This window comes from Chaetura pelagica, unplaced genomic scaffold, assembly GCF_000747805.2.
Source record: "Chaetura pelagica isolate M959 unplaced genomic scaffold, ChaPel_1.0 scaffold344, whole genome shotgun sequence".
In the NCBI taxonomy this organism is placed as follows: Eukaryota; Metazoa; Chordata; class Aves; order Apodiformes; family Apodidae; genus Chaetura; species Chaetura pelagica.
The window spans coordinates 10,981,617-10,996,875 of record NW_009953098.1 but is presented as its reverse complement, the minus strand read 5'-3'; positions in this window follow the sequence as shown (position 1 = coordinate 10,996,875).

Here is a 15,259-nt window from a genome sequence, read left to right as displayed (position 1 = left end):
TGCCAGTACAAATATCTACCTGTGTTTCCTTATCCTGGATAATACTTCATTTAAAAAAAAGGGGGGTTGGGGGCTGAGGGGGAGAGAAAGGCATGAGGGCAAAGAGGTTTGCAGATCTAGCAAAGAAGATTTTAAGGCTTAAATAACTGCAATGTGAACTTACTGCCACATGCAAAACTGCTTCTTGATTTATCACCCTGGAAACAGCCTGAAGTCTTTTGTTTTGTATACCACCATTACTGTGATTTCAAAGCAATAGATGAGTGAAACATATCTAAGAAGATTAAAAACTTCCATGGTAAGGACATGTAATTAGACATATTAATCGCTTTATTCTGACCATAAGTTTTAAAATAGAAAAGCTTTCTCTGTCAATGAATAGAGTTCTTTACATCACGTTCCATCTTCTTACTAGTAAATTTGTTCTTCTGCCCTTTTAAGAGAAACCTACCTAATTCTCTTACTGCTGCTTGATAGAAGCAGTGAAACTTTTTTAAACTTTTTTTTTTTTTTCTTTTTACCCAGCTAATATCTATTTTCTATCTAGCATAAACAGTAATGGCACCTCTCTAAGTAGAATCTCTGGTCCCTGAAAGAAAAAGCCATCCAGATCCTTCTACCTAACATGAAATACATATTTCTAGAGCAATGTTTAGGTACTTTTTATCTACTGCCAAGATCTTAATACAGATGGTTGGTGGCAGTAGCTAAGACTGTATGAATTGCATAGATCTGAAGACTGTATATGTGTTATTGCTAATATTCTGTAATCAAGACTCTATAGGAACTCTGGAATGCCCACTAAGTAGGCTTTCACTGGATTATTTCTTGCTTTCTCATTAGATTTCTGCTTGATTTGTTTTTTGTTTTGTTTTGTTTTTCACTTTACCACTGGAGAATTGACACAAATGAAAATAAAGTTATTCTATCTATTTAGCTAAAAAACTGTTCTTCAAGCTTTCTATTGCTTTTAATTGTAAAAGTTAAAAGTACACTGTGACATTGAAAAAAGGTTTCAGCCCATGTCATATTTTATTGCTGGTGACAACTGGAATATAGAAAAAATTCTTAAATTTCTTCCCTTTTATGTATTTATTTTTAGAATAGTAGCTAAATTATATTGTGATTCACAAACAACTCTGAGAGGGGAAACTGACTAATACATTTAGAATCTACATGATAACATTGTACCATGTTCTAGATGTTTCCAAATATCACTGTACTTTTAGTGTTACAGGATGTACTATATTGCTCATCCTTTTCTATATTATATTCCCTGTAATAATAAAACACTAGATATTAAGAAAAGTTAATAGTTTTTAATATATTGAAACTTACTGAAAGAAAACAGTAATAAATGCTTGAGAACATATGCAATTGAATGCTAAAAGTAACAGCAAGAAAACAGCAGCCATGTCATTTCAAGATGGCAAATTTGCCTTAGCTGATTGTCTGAATATTGGACAATGGAAATTCATATGCAAGATATATGAAGTGGGGAAAAAACCCTCTTGTAAACAATTCAAAGGTTTATACCTTGTTTATTACCCTATAAAAATCACATCTTCCATTGAAGAAGCCTGTGGAGTTTGCATGTTAAGATGTAGCACCAAGACTGAGCATTTTGTTTCGTAGTATAGTAAGTATAAAGCAGATGTCTCAGAAGTTGCTTGGATTATGCAACCTGATTGTTAGATGGTGTTAGGTTACTTCGTTTCCATTTGTGAGTCATTCACAAATCAATCTTAAACACTAGTGATTAACTGGTATATGCTGGTGTTAACCAACAACTTTCACATAAGACTTTTTGATAAGCACTCATTTCGACACAAGTTAGTGGCCTCCCTCTTATGTTATTCTGCCTTTCTTATATGCCTGACAAGCCAGGAAATAGCCAAGAAAGTGTGTGTGTGTGAGAATCAGGAAAAAATGTGAATAGCTGGAAGTTTGTGGGGAGCTATCATTTTTGGAGGAGAGCCTATCAATAATAAGTATGTGATAATAAAATAAACAGGTTTGGTGTTTTTATTTTTCAGAAAATTTGGATAAAGCAGCCCATGCTGCTTTTCTGCACGTACATTTAACTAAATCTCTTAAAGCCAACTTAATGCTGTTGGCTTGAAGAACTGCAAGAAGTAGAGTCTCAAAAACTGCTGAAGTAACTGCCAAGCTGAGGGATGTATCCATGCATGATTTGTTTGCAAGTGTGTTAGAGAATCATAGAATCACAGACTGGTTTGGGTTGGAAGAAACCTTTATCATCTACTTCCATCCCTCTTGCATGGGTAGGGACCCCTCCTACCAGAGCAGCTTGCTTCAAGCCCCATCCAACCTGGCCTTGAACAAGGGCCCAGGGAGGGGGCATAGAAGTGTTTGTTAAATAAATTGGAATAACATTCTTCTGTATCTGTAGATAGATGTACTTAGTATTTTCTTTGAGTGATTATATAGGAATCCTATTAAACAGACTAAATGATTCTGAATGAACTGTGGCAGTCACACCACATCTAATTTAATGCTGTTCTATTTTTCCTTCCAATAATTTTCATAGAAGGAAGATTGATGTTTCTTGCAGTAGTCTCTCTTTTTGTGTTGCTTTTGTAATCTTAACTGATATGAATTAATATTTAGGCAGTTCTTTTTACTTAATTTTGTTACAAATGTGTAATATCATTCCCCTTGAGCACAATCCTTCCAAGTACAGAGAAGCATGTGTCTTTAATTCCTCTGGATTTCTCTGTGAGCTGAGGCCAGTCAGTGTTTTGAAATACTGTTCTTTAATATTGCAAAGCCCTGAATTTAATATTTTATTTTATTTTTTTTTTTGACCTTGGTAATATTCTAGGTTTAGAGTGTTCACCATGTTGCTGTATTTCACAAAGTGAATGAGTGATTACAATTTTAGGATTTGAAATGAGAATTTAAGCAGAAGAACAGAATAAATTAATTAATTTGTAGATGCGATAGCTTAAATAAACATGATTTCCAGACTAATTTTGTATTTTTCCTCAATTACTCTTACTTCTATAATTTCTTCCTGGAAATCAGAGGTTTTTATTTAATTGAGGGTATAACTATGAAAATTTTGTTGTATTGCTGATAGGCCTTTATGTATGTCATTGGCTGAGTAGTGGGAGATATTTTTTTCCATTCCTATTTGCAGTATTTCTGCTTCCTTTTGGAAGCTGTCAGCCATTTATCTTCCAAACATGTATAGGCACAGATGACTTAACAGAACAATTTGTAGGTGAAGCTGGCAAGTTGCACATAAACATACACAAATCTAAACACACACAGTTCAGGCTAATTTAGGGCATATGTGTATGTGTCCTGTTTTCAGTCTTCCTCTTACCTGTCTTGTTGTGCCAATGGTCCATCTTCTCTCTTCCCCCATGAGACTAAACAAAATGCCTTTCAAAAACCATTAGACTTATTTACATTGGGATCAGTTATTCACATTAATGAAACAAACATTTTATCTTCTCCAGGTCTTACTCAGATTTTTAGATGGGAGACAGTTTTGATTTCTCTGTTTACTTATGTTTATTTGATTTGGTTATTCCTCCGATTACCTTAAATATACATGCATTTGACCTGGTATTTTCTGGAATGTTTGGGGGAAAGACAACTGTACTGTTGGGTAAAATGTACTATATATTAATATGGACGATTGAAAAGAACTTTAATATACACAAGTATATGGGAAACATTTAAATAGCTCTTAGAGATTAGAGAGGTCAGGAAAATGTTGACCTGTGAATGAGTACATATGGACTAAATACATGCTAAATTAACTATTTCAATTGCTAGTGACTTGTACACTCCCCCCTGTGATATAAACTCCACACAAGTAGATTCGAGGGTCAGCAACTGTTAGGGAGTCCCTAGAAACTGCTCACTGATCTATATGTGATTAGGGAACAAATTGGAGGAGGTTGTGTAAAGGGGCAGCCCTCATATCAGAGGTTGTAGGGGATTAACTCATATGTCTCATGACTGAATCAATCTTGTCCTTTTTCCAACCAACAAAATTCAATTAACTTTTATGAATTATTTAGCCACACTGAAGTCTTAGATAATATTAATTGTGTTTCGGTTGTTGTTTTTTTTTTCTTTTTGAAGGCATAGATCTTTTTTATCATCAAACTCCAATGCAGATTATAATTTTCTGTTTCACTGTTTTAAGAAATATCATCTTAATCACATCTGATGTTGACCAAAGAATTTTACGTACTAGCTGCTGCTTATGTTTAGATTATATGTTGCCTCAGGAGAAAGTTGGGATTCTATGTAAATTAAATAACAGGTTTATTTATTTATTCCCCCCCAATAGCAACATTTTAACAAAAGCTTTTAGAACTTTAATGCTATCAGCTAAATTACAATCTGCTAGTTCAACCCAAGGAGAAAGGAGCTGGAACAATATTGCCAGAAAAGATGCTACAGTATTTATGTCTTTGACAGAAGAGTTTATCTACTCTGCCTTCATTCCAGCTTGGACAATATTACATGGCATCCTCTCTCCTTGAAATATCATATCCTTCACCATCTATCAGGTGTTTTATCAGTCCCCTCTGGTTTCTCTTGAACTGCTTTAGGCTGATTTAATATTAAATTTGACTATGATTTCTTACAGATCTTTTTTTTTTCCATTGACATTATTTAAATGTCTGAGCCTTGTCGATCAGGATAACTTTTATTAAAATTAATATATGGATGGTCCTTACAGATCTGCTTGTAGTTTCTACTAGTTTCATCAAAGCCAAAGACTCTAAAGATAAAATATATTGATAAGCTAGAAGAAGACTGAAAAATTTATTACATTAATTTCAAATGCAAGCTGCTAATTTTTTTCTGAAGAAAAGGGGACAGTGTTAGCAAGCAAGCTGGAGAGAGATCTTTTTCAAAAATCTTACTCAATTGCACATCAAACTTAACAAACATGATTGGGTAAGATAGGAATTTACTTAGAGGAGCATAGAAATTTCCACTGAAACTTGGCATGTTGATTGTAGGTGCTGAATAATTTAGAAGTCTCAGCAGTGCTGCCATTACTAGTAAGATATGCTAATTCCTAATATAAGAATGTGCTGTTCAGTACCTTTGATTTTACTCTCTGGTGTTAAAAAGAATCTTACCTTTGCAGTGAATGAAACTCAGAACATATTCTTCCAAGTGTCAAACCTGTATGTGACAGAATGGTAGCATATTTAAAATGTACTGTTGGAAGTTCTTTGGTGTATAAAATATAATAAGTTTGACTCTAAAATTTATTCTAAATGTAGGAAGATGTATACACATTATCTTCTTCCCTTTCAGTAGTTTCTCTTGCATTATATAAACCGTAGTCAGAAGGGAGAAATTCTTTAAGTTGGTAATAATTATTTTCAGTTGGTGATTTCTTATTTTAATTGTTGATAACATTGATTGCACTGAATTAGGGATTAAAATAGTGCTATGCATTTTTTGTTGTTGTTGTAGACTGTGTTCATGCAGATAAAACACACTAAAATCAGGTTGCTTCCCTTTTCTTAACATTCTAACATTTTTCTTAACAGTTTACAACTGTAATTTGTGGTCAACATTATTAATGTTATACAGATATAGTTTATGTGCCACCATTAATTATTTTATTAGTTAAGTAGCAATTTTAATGGTTGTTATTAGTATAGTACTTAAGTAAGATTTCTGTGGTTACTTGTAGTAGTAGATCACCAGGTTTTCTGGAATGTACACAAATAACATATTACAAGAATTTTTCTCCCTTAAGATGTAATTTCTCGTAAGATTAATTTGAAAGTCATTAAGATATGAAAAACTGTACTAAAGTCAGGAGCAACAATAAGGAATAAACTAAAGAGAACCCCCTTTCCCACTGCTTGTGCAATTTTCCATTCAGAAATGAAGTTCAATAACACTAAGATAGCCTTGCAGTAAAATCCAGGAATACAGACTTTTTGTTGGTGTTTAAAAATCTGTCTAGATTTTATGCCACAGTCAAATTTTCTTATGCAAATGTTCACATACTTGTTAATATTGCACACCTGGCCTAGTTATGTGATGCATAATTACACTGACAAAAATGAGCATTGCTTTAAAGTCAAGTGTTTGCTTAATCTCAACAACTGCTGAGTGAGATCCATACCTTTCAAAAGTGGCAGCCTTCTTTTGTTTCAGTGGAATTTTTCACTTGAATAAAGAGAACTGAATGTTGTATGATCTGGTTGCTACACTCTGATAGAAAATGTAGCTAAAAAACTTCTTTCCATACCAATGTTCTATTAAAAAAATGCATATGCTTATAAAACCTGGCAATGAAGAAATGTTAATAACTTCAGATATGGCATAAATCATATAGATTTTATATAGTGTGAATTAGAAAACATCACTGTACTTCAAGTGAGTAAAAGAGTTCTGTTGGAAAGGTGAACATTTACAGAACTTTAGTCTACATCAAAATAAGGCCAAGTGTCAGGACTTGCATTTTGGCCACAACAACCCCATGAAATGCAACAGGGTTGGGGAAGAGTGGCTGGAAAGCTGCCCAGCAGAAAAGGACCTGGAGGTAGTGGTTGACAGCCAGATGAACATAAACCAGCATATGCCCAGTTGGCCAAAAAGGCCAATAACATCCTAGCTTGCACCAGGAATAGTGTGGCCAGCAGGAGTAGGGAAGTGACCATGACCCTGTACTTGGCACTGGTGAGGTCTCACCTTGAGTCCTGAGTTCTGTTCGGGACTCCTCACTATAGGAAGGACACTGAGGTACTGGGGCATGTCCAGAGAAGAGCTGCTAAGTAAGTGAGGGATCTAGGGAATAAGTTTTATGAGGAGTGGCTGAGGGAACTGGGGTTGTTTAGTGTGAAGAAAAGGTTGAGGGGAGACCTCATCACCCTCTAAAATACCTGAAAGAATGTTGTTAAGAGGTGGGTGAAGGAGCATTATGAAAGAGACTCCCCTCCTTCCCCTCATCCCCCTGCTAATTTGATTATAATTGTTTAAGTTGCATTTGGACCCTTGCCAGGTGCACTTCTTTGAATTGCATTAAAACACAAATGGTAGTCATATATATTTTGTGTATATACAGAGAAATGTGTATATATGACCTACAAGCTGGTCAAGTGAGAAACTGAATCTAAAATGTTTCTAGTCAGTGTAAATGCTAAAAGACAAACTTGTAAAATTCCAACATGACCTCTTTCCACAGGGCTTCCAGTATCTCTTCAGCTTTGTTTTGTGTCATTTTAACAATGCCATTATAGTAAAAACAGTACAAGCCCCAAAAATCAACCTAGTAACCTGTGGAGTAGGAGGGAAATTATATTAATGCAGGTCATCTTTCTACATAGAATGGTTACATACAGATGTGAGCATAAGAGCTAGGTGACTGAAATGTAACTGTTCACTGTAGTTTTATTTTTAATCCTCTGGGAATTCGTTAGCATCCCTCTCAAATGCTAGTATTCGATTTCTGCCTATAACAGCAAATAAGAAGCATAACAGAAATTATTTCATAGAAGACATTTTCCCAGGTTATACAAATGCAGCTAAGGAAATACTGCATTCTTCTGGGTTTCTCCTGTTTTATCGTGTTAGAGGAAAGATACAGGAAATAACAAGGGTTTTCCTCTAAAAGAATAATTTCTTATGAGGATTAAAGTATCTTCCTAGACAGGTAATTAATGAATGCAATTCACAGATTATAGTGAACAGAAAGGAAGAAAACTGTTTTAGGAATTGATTACATCTTTTAGTTTACTTCTAAGTCCTATTTTAATAAAATAATGAGGGTGGCTGCTGTTGTAGATAAAGTAGACGATAGCAGACGGTTGTCCCTGAGTAAGGTGGACATGCTTGCGTAAGTTTCAGTGTTTTCAGTGAATATCAAGAATTGTGGCTTCTATGGGATCTGTATGCCCTGAATGCTGGATAAAACAAAGTATCTATAAAATATACTGAAAATACTGCTTCTACTGAAAAATACTGTTTTCATTCATCCCTAATTGCTATTTGAAAGTTTTCCTTTTAAATCTGAAATTCCCTATGACTTAATTTCTTGTCATATCTCTTGTTTTATAAACACTATCAAATATAGGACTTCCAGAGTACTATTGGGTCTGTTCTGAAATCTAAAATCTACTTTATTCATTGTCACAGCATAAAATAAAATTCTGTAAGTTACAGATGGTCACCAAATTGACAATGCTTTTACTGAAGCATAAATTTCCAACCCACTGAAATTCCACTTCCCATTTGCTCTAGAGACTCTTGGAATAACGCAAAGCGACAACATGCATGGGTGTGCAGGCAAACACATGATGCATACAGCATAAGTTTTACTTTAGCTTTGTATGGAGCTGCAGGGAATTGACAGAAAAAAAAATAATGCTCTTAGAAAAGATCTTCTTGGTGCAATCAAAACTCTGTCTCAATTTCAATAGGGTGACCCAGAAATGCAGCTATTCAGATCTGTTTTAGGTGACACATACTGTGTGCCTGGCCACATGCATGGTAAAGGCTTCTATAGTTTTCAAACAAGCCACCTGTGACAACAGTCAGTACTAAGGCCATGACCTTTCTTTGTGATTATAACTACTACAGTTAGGCTTTAAATAATGAAATTCTAGGCTTCTGATATGTTGCTTTAAATGTTTCAACTATGTGCTTACTCTCCAAACATAAATTCAGTTATAAACATAGTGCATATGGAACTCAGGGATTTGCAAAGGACTGTAAATGGAAACATATGGTTCCTAGAGCCAGTGCAGGTAAGCAAATGTTTTTCTATATACCATTAAAGTAACATGCAAGTCCAGTCATATAATCAATATGTAAACCTCAGATATGAGAAATATGCCCACTATCATATATTTATATAAATACATGTACACGCACCAACTGTGCTGCTTTAATATTAACCTGAACATGTGTTTCCAAGTTCTGCATGCAGATTTTTCTCATTCCTCTGAAACATGGTTTAGAAATTTGGAGTCTGCTGAGAATTTAGTGTTTAGCTGCTGGTTTTAATTATCTTGCTTTTAAACAGGTATTACTGGGTTATTTTCCCAGTGATTATTTCCTAACACACAAGCTAGGGGTCCAGGCTTGATGTATAAGAATAGAAAGGAAAAAATTGGCTCCCTGAATACAGCGGTCTAGTGCCTCCACTTCCTGCTCCATAAAGGCATGGCTTTCTTGTATGTCTTCTTTCATATCTTCCAGACCTGTTCCTGTGACTGAGATACCACAGAGTATCTAATATGGCACTGGATGTTCTACTTTGGCCTATATAGGCCAATAACGCTTATAAAGTAGCAGACTGTTTGACTTACTATTTCATGTTGATTTACAGACAGCTGCAGTTGTTACTCCTTCCCCTGAACACGCATGTGAGCTTCTAATTTTGGCTCCTAGAAGGAACTCTAGGCAGATAAAATGCAAAAAAAGGTCAGAAAATATAAATTACAAGGAAATGAGAAGTTGCAAAGTGCTGTATCTTATGATAAACTCTGATGCTTTAGAGTGATAAATAAACTCAAAGATATTTTTCTAGAACCGAGAAGAAACCTTACAAATTCATCTTTTCATTGTCTCTATATAGGCCAAAATAATGGAGCAATTTCTGAAATTGTTCAGAAAAGTAGCTTTCTGAAAGCTACTTTTTAGTTTATAGACAGAGCATTATAAGAAAAGGAGGTGCTCTTTCTCTTTCCCAGGAAGATCAGCAGTAATAGCTCTCACCCAAAATGCGAGACACCTAAGTTCAGTTCCCAGGAGGCTAGAAGGTCATTGTCTGTCAAAATCCTTCTCCAAATCCCACTCTGAACCCAGTGGAGAGTGGATTTTTATGTGTATATTCCAATACTGAGTTAAAGCAGTTGCAAGTAATTTTGAATGGATCTTTCTGAATTTTTATAGCTAGAGCCAGCAAATATATTTGTATTAAATATTTATATAATCTCTGAGCCAGAAAGGGAGTAAGTCACTAACATGATAGGTGGAAACTCACCTGGGAAAATGGGATATGTAGCTACCAGTTTCTTCTCTAAATCTTGGAGATTTATGCAGGGTGGAATAACTCTGTATAAGATGAGAAGCATTCCTCAATAGTCCACCTAGGGCACTTTCTCCAGAAATAGTAAATGTGACCTCAGATCTGTACAGGCCAAGGTCTGCACTGACACTGAGTCTCTTATTGTCTGAGAAGTAGCTCTCAGGAGTAAAATAGAAAAGACATGCCACCAGCACCAGTTTTATTAATCTAGTCCCTTATTTTTTCTAACAAGTGCTCAAAAGGCTTTTTGTATTATTATTTTTTCATTCAGGTTCAGATAGAACTTCTGAGTTGACTTAATTTCTTTTCTATTAAAATCCTCATTTGACTCTGGTTTAGCTGCCCAATATTAGTTCCAAAAAGGTTCAACTTTTGAAAGGAATGGCCTCAAGCTCACCTTCACTAAATGAAAATTACAAGGTCACACATATATTGTCATGATTATTAAGGTACCTATGTTTTTTTGTGATCAGTGGGTTTAATTTTTTTTCTTGATATAGAGATGGAGGAAGGATGGAGTCTATCTTTTCTTCAGCAGTAGTGTGATGGTGAAGCCAGTTGAACTAGCTGTGTCTTTCTCATGAACATTTTTAATTACCATTTAGATTAGAGAAAAAAGAGAGAAAACTGGATAAAATTATGGAAATTTTCTGGCTCTCTAACTGCTCTTCTAACTATGGTACAATTGTTTCTTAATAATATATAACGAATAAGTGGCAATAGCAAGATACACCTTGTGCTGAATAGACTTGGTATAACTTTAACACTTCATAGTCAAGGATAAAGCAAGCAGTCAGTCTCTCTGGAATTGCCACTCTTCTGGATCATCTGGCAGAAAGTGCTATATGAGATGCACAGCTGGGTCTTTTTCTCTCAGGAGAATCAAATTAAATACCCTGGTGTCAGACTCAGCTGGCTGAAAAATATGCATGCCCGGAGTTGTCTCCCAGTTGCCTGCAAAATGCTTTTTTAATTTCTCTTGCACTAACTGGAATTAGTTCAGCATTTCAGATTGATTAATAAGTGTTTTAACAATATTCATACCACTTGTTAGTTCCAAACAAATACGTACACAGCATGAAGGCTACTATTGGAAATATCAGACTCTTAAAGACAGGACATTGATTATTTTATAGAGAAGACTATGACAAACTACAGAAATTACAACACTTTCTATATAATTGTTGTAACAATAAATATGTTAAGCTCCCATTGCTATGCAGTGATACAGAAATTAAAATGTTTACTAAAAATAAACATTTCTTTTTCAATTTTAAAAATAGAAAGGGAATATCCTGTCCTGTTTGACAGCTCAATACTTCCTTAGGGGCCCCTGTCTTGCAAATACATGCACAAGTTTGCAACTTGATGCTGGTAACTGGTATTACTGAAAGCTAGGAAAAAGTCTTACTCAACAAGTCAGAGAAACACTCATGGTGGACTAATCTAAAGATATATACATATATAATTTTTTGTCACATTAAGTTGATGTTCTGTTCTAGAACACTCAATTTTGTGATAGTATAGCACTCACATTGTTTCATTTTTTAATTGTTTTGGTTGGTAGACATGCAATTTTCATATGGGGATGTTAAAACAGCTAGTTCACTGATCTAGCAATTGTACTGGCTGTACTTTGTCATATAGCAATGTACATTACATATCATAGATTCACAGAATGTTAAGGGTTGGAAGGGACCTCAAAAGATCATTTAGTTCAACCCCCCTGCCAGAGCAGGATTACCTATGATCATGTAAAAAAAATAAATAAAAAAAATCATACAGCTGTAATGTAAACTCTTTATTTGTAGAGACTTAATGAAGAGCAGTTTTTTTAAGAAAAACTTAATTTAGGTGAAAATATACACTTGAATGACTTAAAAATCTCAAGGCCCCAAACTGTCACTCTTCTGATGTCTTTATATGGATTTCAATAAGTCATAAATATCCAGTGTCTATGAGTTTTAAGTTATTAAAACCAACATGACCTGAAGATCTCTAAATATCTCTGAAAGGTCCTGTGGAATTCCAGATCAGTTGAAATATATTGATAATGATTAAATTGGATTGACAGGCATTGTTGTGAGAAAATGCACTTTGGACCATAAAGACATACTTGAGACCGCATTTGCATTCCAGGTACACTCAGTTAATTATGAAAGAGTCAGTTTAAATGTAATAATGAAGTAGAAGTATCATAGCAGTTTCCAGTTTTCTTGTAGTACAAATTGTTATTTTTGTTTGTGTGTTTTTGTTTTAACTGAATGTTCAAGTTTGAAATGTTAAGTATTAACTCCAAAGCCTTATATCAGGATTACATGAAACAACCTGGGATAGAGGTAGTTGTTCACTATCACCTTTTCCCATCTGCTCAGTGCTCTATGACATGGTCAGTTGGAAAGTGTCTAGAGAGTTTATATTTTTAGAATGAGTCTTGAGAGGCTGGTGCCAGTGTGCAACTCTGCATCTCTTCCTTTGTTTGTAGCATGTTACTGAAATTGGCTAAACATTTCCAAATAGGTTTTGGTTTTGTTTTTCTGTCAGCACTCTGAAAATAGGAGAGTCTATAAAGAAATCAGCCACTTCAATTAATACTTTCTAAATATATTTTTAGGGAAAATTTTAATTGCAATCTATTTATCGTTTCAGTTGGCAAATTGAAATCAGTAGTGTCAACTTCATATTCCATAAAGCTTTGTTAATTAAAATATGCACTAAATTCTAGTATGTGTTTAGGAAATATATCAGGAAGATCCTTGCATATTTCTGTACTTCCCATTTTTCTGAGATTTCTGTGCTCAGAGCACACATCCTTTATTAAATTTCATCATAAGAAAAAAAAAAAAAAGCCAGAAAACAAGCAGAAACTGCAATGCAACTGACCCCAGGCTTTAGAATTCTTCACAAATCAATTGTGTTACATTACAAAGGAGTAGCTACTGTGTATCAGCACAACGTGCAAGGTTGCTTTTGTGAGGGCAAGAGCACCCGAGTTGCATCAGGAGGTGATGGTAGATGAGGGAACTAGGATATTGGACATAAGAATGTATTAATTCTGCATATTAAATGCAGACAGATTCTTTTAAAGATCTTAAATCCTCACCCCTGCCTCCCTGTATCATGTCAGAGTGAACAGGTCTCAAAATAGATTGCACAACTAAAAATAAATCACAAGAATTCAGAGATGGAAAGGAGTGAAGGAGGCAACTACCTTTTTAAGAAATAGATTTTGTCTGATTGTTATTATCACAGAATCACAGAATCCTAGGGGTTGGAGGGGACCTCAAAAGATCATCTAATCCAACTCCCCTGCCGGAGCAGGGTCACCTAGAGTACATCACACAGGAACGTATCCAGACAGGTTTTGGGTGTCTCCAGTGAAGGAGGACTGCTTCTCAGGGCAGCCTGTTCTGGGTGCTCTGTCACTCTCACAGTAAAGAAGTTCTTCCTGATATTCACATGGAATATCATCCTCTTGGATTATAATTATTATTTTCTGCCAAATAGTGTCCTGTACAAACTTCATGCTTTGATTTTGAATGTATTTACAGAGTTACAGATTTATAAAACCATTTTATATTACTATATCAAACATTTTCAGAACTGTCATTAAATGTGCAATGAGAACCATAATATTCTATTGGATATTTATGTATTAAACACAAAACTTATCCACTACTGAGTAAGAAAATATATGTAAAAATGTCTCTCTTGACTGTTGACCATGGTCAACATTTTAGATGCATTATTTCCTAAAGCAGTGGTTAGTTTCAGTTGATAGGTACTGCTCAGGATAGTGCATGGCGATAATGAAGTAACTGCTTTTTTTGGATTTTTTGCCTTTTACTGACATTATTTGTTATCTCCACAAAACCAGTCTGTTGGGTTTTTTTTGAGAAACCATATTCACCATTTTTCATCTTTTGTTAACTTTTTTTTAGTTTGTTTATTTGGTTTTGTTTGCCTCAGAAAAGCCATTTGATTTGCTAAAGAACCCTGAAGCTTACCTTTTCTTTTACTTACCCCAGTCATGTGATGAAGTTGTGTGGGACTTTATCCTGTAGACCAGTTCTTTGGTATTATCTAGAAAAGCAGAAAGAGCAATAGACTCGTTAAATTTAGCTGGTATTTTACATTATGGAAACATGAACACTTTGAATCAAACTGATCATGAAAATACGTCAGGCATGAACTAGGCTTTTCAAACCCTCCCAGGACCTTTAAGAAAATATGTAAAATATCTTTGTTCTAAACTGAAATGTCTCAATTTAATGTGCTTATTCCTCTGAGAACTCCAGTTTTACGCAACATCTCTTGATGTAGTCTTTTATTGAAATGGAATAATATTGGGAGATTCCTAGGAATTTATTCTTCTCACTGCAGTTATATCAGCTATAATGGATAGGAACATATTTGAATGTTTTCTACATTAACAAACACAAGCTTATTGGTGAGAATATATAGTTAAACATTCAGACATTCACTCTGGATATATTTGTCTAGTATATTCATACCCAGAGAATATTATTGCCACTTTAAAAACAGACCATTGGAGATTCAGCTGTGATTATTTCTTTAGACTGGTTTCAGGATTACTGTATCACTTTATATGCCATTTTATTTCACGATGAAACTGTTGTATTAAATCTTCAGATTCCCTCTTCGTCTCCAGTTCCTTCCCTTTCAAATATTATCTTTTGTACTATTGCTACAGAATGAGAACAAAGCCAGTGCTTCCCAGTGCTTCTTTATACTGATGCTAGTTGCATTGTTGATGTTTATGTGAGTACATCCTGCAGTTATTTCAATATAAAGCACCAATGAAACTGTATCCCTGCTGTAGAGGGGAAAGAGATTTATACTTTCTTCAAAAACAGTTAAAAATAGAAAAGCTTTTTGTCTGTGCCTAAGTTGTCATTTTGTTTTAAACACAAAATTCTACCCATAATACAAGTCACAAAGCTTCTGGTCACAGCAAGGCACTACCTATGATGAAGTCACCTGAAGCCTTCTGGGCAGGACAGGGAATGGTTTCTCCATCAGCTGATACAATAGTGTCTAAATGTGAACAATCTCCATATGTTCCAGTCATGTAAGAGCACATACAGGGCCTTGTCTGAAGAACCGTTGCGGAAAAAAATAATTATGGCCCATGTAAATTGCTTTGGTGGCCTCTACTGAGCCTGTTGGTTGTAAATTGACTCA